Source organism: Micromys minutus (assembly GCF_963924665.1).
Source record: "Micromys minutus genome assembly, chromosome: 28".
NCBI classification, from domain to species: Eukaryota; Metazoa; Chordata; class Mammalia; order Rodentia; family Muridae; genus Micromys; species Micromys minutus.
Window position 1 is genome coordinate 39635141 of NC_137963.1, and position 6000 is coordinate 39641140.

The window sequence follows — 6000 nt, forward strand, 5'->3', positions numbered from 1 at the left end:
AGTAACGTCAATGCAATGGAAGGATGAGACATTAAAAGTTTCCACATTTTATCCAGCAAATGCCAAATGTGAGCAAAGCAGAAAAGGTATTACCTATCACAGGATGCCAAAGAGAAAATAAGAAAAGTTTCCACAATTTATCCAGTGAAATGCCTAATGTGAGCTGAGAAGTATTGTTGCCAAAGAGAAAACAAGCAATGAAAGACAGTAGCCAAACGTGCTGCAGAACAGGATCCGTAACATTCTCTTAACTGGATGTTCACACATGCTAAGTGAGTATGAAAATGGCTATTTTAATTAATATGGTAACATTATCACTCCTGGAGAGCCTAACATCTTTTCAGCTCACAGGTTTAACAGAGTCAGTCCCTCCCTGTACAAAGAGTCCTGTAGACTAGCTAGCCCTCTAAGGGAGGGAAAAAAAAAATCACACTATTTTTGCTACTTTCACATTTACTACAACACTGAACATTTCTTGAACTGAAAGCATAGTTATAACATTTAACATTTCTCTAGCCAAGATGAAGAGTATTTTTGTCATATGCCAAGCAAATCTCTAGCAGATACCAACTGGTGTCCTAGAATTTGATTCAATTTTGATACAATCCAGTTGGACACATCATATTCCCTAGGTAAAGCCAATTCACTAAACTTCTGCCCTACCTCAGACATAAATCACAAGTCAGTGGCACGTGCCTTTGACACATCAGCTACAAACTGGGACTGTCATGATTCCTGGCTTAGCTTTGATTATTTGCTAGGATGACTCAGAAAACAGGGCAGATTTAGATTTATGTTAAGGCGATACATGATTGGACAGTAGAGAGATAGGAAGGGAAAAGTCAAGGAGCAGAAGTAGAGGCAGGAGGCAGAAAGGAGATTTGGGGAGGAATCAAGATGGAGCTGGAGAAAAGGATCTAGATTCAGGTGGACTTAATTGGCGAAAGGTAGATACGAATATTTTTACGAATTCTATATCTTTTTATCTCATTTAGAAGGGTAGTTTGTATCTTTGTCATTTGGATGTAAGCTTATTGTGTAGAGAGTTTGTGGTTTGAAAATTTAATAGATAAACCTGCTTGAAAGGCTACCAGGCTGTGGAGTCATGTTTGTGCCGGGCAATGGAGAAATGGCTCCACACTAGATCGGCGTCCACAGAGTGAGACTTCAGGGGCTGATAATACTACTAATAATAAGCCATCATTTTATTATTTACTGCAACAGGTAGATATTACTTATTACACCTGTTTTAATAAATAATATTATAAGGTATATAAATGATGAAGTAATATTTAAGACAAGGTCTCAAGGGGTCCTCAGTACTGGATCACACTCCCAACATATGGATGCTTGTACCAGTGGTGAATTTCTCCAAATCTATACACAGTTTGAGGATTTTTTTTTATAAAGGCTCTACCATAAAAATATAACCAGCAAGTTCAATCTCCAGTTCCCTAAAGTATGCTGGGGCAAAAGTTTCTTAGCTCCTTGACATATTTTAGTCTTTTTGATGACCAATCCACCATTCAGGAGCCACAGAAGGTACCTCCTTAGAATAAAATAATCCTGATTACCAGGACATCCTGAGAGACTAAGAACCCTTTGTCAAGAACCAGAAACAAAAAAATACATATTTTTTTCTTGTTATAAATCACAACACTACAAGTCCTCACTGATAATGATATTGTGTTTATAATATTTAAAGTTCTCTGATATAAAATCATTAGCAAGTGTGCCTTTAAAATCTAAAGCCACTTAAATCCCAACAATGCAAAACCAGAAACCACAGATGCCTTCTGAAAACTCCCTTATACCTCCTCTTGTGATGCCTAATCTGTCAATGAGCTTGAAAAATTTGAATACAGTATCCTTTCCATTAGCCTTCCATTTTGTATGTCCCCCATATAACTAACTTTGTACCTGATTTATTACAGATATTTTGTAGACCTACAGGCTTCTAATTACTGTACCACTCAATCTATTTAGCATACAACTAGATTTAGAAAAATTAGTCTCACTTCTAGCCACATATTGCCCTGTTAATAATTTATAACAGGCTATTCAGTATTTCTCTCCATTGCTTTCAAATCAAATAAACATGAAATCCCAGCGGAATTCAGTGTCCCAAAACTTTCGTCTCCCACGTTTCAGTTCCTCAGAGACGGGTGCTGTCTCAGTCCTCACGCTTGCCGTACTTGGAGGTGGGGCCGGCAATCGCCTGCCTTCCTCTTCTGAAGCTGAAGCACACTTCTGCGGTTGCGTAAAGCAAAGTGTTTGCAGTCAGACAAACATGGTTCAGTGCAGTCACTTACTACCTACGACGCCTTAGACTGGCACGGTCTCTCTACGTGTTTTCTCAGTCATTAAATGTGATGCTTAATATTACTTCTCGTGGCCACTAAATATTGCAATATCACGTATGTATCTACCATGGAAATGACAGGCATTCCCGATACTCCTTCAACAATTGTTACCTTCAAACTCATTTAATTCTCACATACCGCTCAGTAACTCCAGTACAAAGTCTCTATTAACAAACTAAAAACGGACCATTCCTTTACAGGTCACACATCCATCTATATTTACCACACATGTGACACAGCCATTCTGCTTCTAGGCTTTTAACCAAAAGAATGCTAACGCGGGACTGTGAAGATGGTAGTATCATGAATAACTGGACACACTGAATATGTATAGGTGGATGGATAAGCAAAGGCGTGGTGCAACCAGAGAACTACTAAGCAATGAAAAGGCACATTACTACCACACTAGAGAGGGTGGATCTCACTGGGAAGTGATGGCACATGCCTTTAATCTGAGCACTTGGGATGCAGAGGCAGGAGGATCTTTGTGAGTTTGAGGCCAGCCTGGTCTACAGAGCAAATGTGAGGACAACCAAGGCGACACAGAGAAGCTTGTCTCCTTACATTCACTGAGAGCTGGACACAGAAAGAATGCACACTGTGTGGTTATACTTACATAAAACTTTAGAGTAGCCAGGTGTGGTGGCACACGCTTCTAATGCCAGCTAAAGTAGGAAGGCTATGAGTCAGATGACACCCTAGACTAACAGTGAAAAACTTGCCTCAAAAAAATTTTAGGACTAAAGAGATGATTCAGCATTTATAAGAGCACTGGTTGTTGTTACAGAACTCACAAAAAGTATCTTACAACTGCCTGTAGCTCCAGTTCCAGAAGATCCAATACCCCTGCTGGCCTCTGTGGGTGCAGCACACACATTACATAAACACCATGCAAAATAAAAATAAATCTTTAATAAAAATTTAACTAAAATAAACAATCAGTGAAATGACTCCTAAAGACATTCTGCTGTCTTCACAGGTCAGTGCCTTGTCCAGTCACCTTCAGAAAGACTTCCTCCAGTGGCCGATAGGAGTGGGGCCAGAGAGCCACAGCCACACACTGAAGATTGCAATAGGGAATCGCCAAAGAAGGCAGAAAGACTGCGGAAGTCCGAGGGAGTGGAGGACAAGAGAACATGGCCCACCACATGGGCTCACAGAGACTGAAGCAGCAAGCAGTGAGCCGGCGTGGGTCTGCACCAAGGCCTCTTCATGTTATGGCTATTAGCCTGGTGTTCTGACTCTCCTGCCTTTTCCTAAGACTTTTTCCAATAGGGCAAAGGACACTGTCAATAGGACAAAACAGCAACCAACATATTGGGAAAAGATATTTACCGATAGAGGGATATTATCATATATATATGATATATATATATATATATATATATATATATATATATATATAGAGAGAGAGAGAGAGAGAGAGAGAGAGAGAGAGAGAGAGAGCTCAAAAAGTTAAAACTACAGAGAACCAAATAACCCTATTATAAAATGGGGTACAGAGCTAAACAAAGAATTCTCAACTGAGGAATACTGAATAGCTGAGAAGCACCTCAAGAAATGTTCAACATCCTTAGCCATCAGGGAAATGCAAATCAAAACAACTCTGAGATTCCACCTCATATCATTCAAAATGGCTAAGATCAAAAACTCACATGATAGTAGGTACTAGCAAGGAGGTGGAGAAAGAGGAACACTTCTCCATTGTTAGTGGGACTGCAAGCTAATACAACCACTCTGGAAACCAGTCTGGTAGTTCCTCAGAAAATTGGACATAGTTCTACCTGAGGACCTAGCTATACCACTTCTGGGCATATACCCAAAAGATGCTCCAACATCTAACAAGGACACATGTTCCACCTTGTTCATAGCAGCCTTATTTATAACAGCCAGAAGCTAGAAAAAACCCAGATGTCCTTCAACGAGGAATAGATACAGAAAATGTGGTACATTTATACATTACTCAGCTATTAAAAATAATAACTTCATGAAATTCTTAGGCAAATGGATGGAACTAGAAAGTACCATCCTGTGTGAGGTAACCTGGACATAAAAGAACACAAATGGTATGCATTCACTGATAAGTGGGTATTGGCCCCAAAGCTCCTTATACCCAAGATACAATCCACAGACCACATGAAGCTTAAGAAGAAGGAAGACCAAAGTGTGGATGCTTCAGTCCTTCTTAGAAGGAGGAACAAAATACTCAAAGGAGGAAATACAGAGACAAAGTCTGTAGCAGAGACTGAAGAAACAGCCATCCAGAGACTGCCCCACTGGGGATCCATCCCATATACAGACAAACCCAGACACTACTGCAGATGCCAAGAAGTGCTTGCTGACAGGAGCCTGTCTCCTGAGAGACTCTGCCAGAGCCTGACAAATACAAAAGCGGATGCTCACAGCCACCACTGAACTGAGAACAGGATCCCCAATGGAGGAGTTAAGAGAAAAAACTGAAGGAGATGAAGGAGTTTGCAACCCCATAGGAAGAACAATAATATCAATCAACCAGAGCTCCCAGGGACTAAACCATCATCCAAATAGTATACATGGATGGGCCCATGGCTCCAGCTGCATATGTAGCAGAGGACGGTCTTATCAGACATCAATGGGAGGAGAGGCCCTTGGTCCTCAGAAGGCTTGATGCCCCAGTGTAGGAGTGTTCCAGAGTGGGGAGGCAGGAGTGGGGAGGGAGCACCCTCATAGAAGCAGGAGGAGAGGATGGGACAGGGAGTTTCAGGAGGGGAAACCAGAAAAGGGGATAAAATTTGAAATGTAAATAAAGAAAATATCCATTTAAAGGGGAAAAAATACACAGAGACTAGGGACCAAGTAAAGTGACTGCCACACAAACCAGAGGACTGGAATTCAGTACCCAGAACCCATACAGTATTATGTATCTGTCACCCCAGAGCTACTGTAGCGAGAAAGGATGCAAAGATGAGAAATCCCAGCAGCTTGGGGGCCAGCTAGCCTGATGTAGCCAGCAGAAAACAGGAGACCCTGTTTTGAAGAAAATGGAAGGTGAGAACCAGTTGTGGGAGAGGGTGTTAGGGCAGCACACCCAACATCCTCTTCTGCTGCTACAGATGTACTCACACCCACACGTGTATACATGTATACAAGCCCAGACCAGAAAATAGAGAGAAAAGGAAAAAAAGCCAGCATTCTGCAGAGCCAATTACTCTACAAAGTATTGTATTTCAAATGCATAGCCATTGATTCTGAGTTCTTGTACTGACCATTATAGATGCTCCATCCCCTCCAGCCCAAGTGACAGAGCCTCCAAGCGGCTAGGAATTTGTCTCCATTTCCCATATTGTTACAGGTGTGCTGGGATTACAGAGGAAGACTACTGTTTGGGCCCTGGAGAACTGAACTTGGGTCTTCTGGCTTGTGCGGCAACCACTTTACCCACAGAGCCAGATACAGGGTGAGCATTCTATCACTGAGTCATATATCCGGTCCTTTGGGTAGCACCTCTGTTGGCTGCATATTGCTCCTACAGACATGGCGCTCTATTAACCATTCCGTATTTCCTGTTGACCACACCCCCCTTGGTTGCTTCCCTCGTATTTCTGCTTATTATTGGGTACTTGTAAGCTCTGAAACTGTGGTCGTACCTCTGAAAACA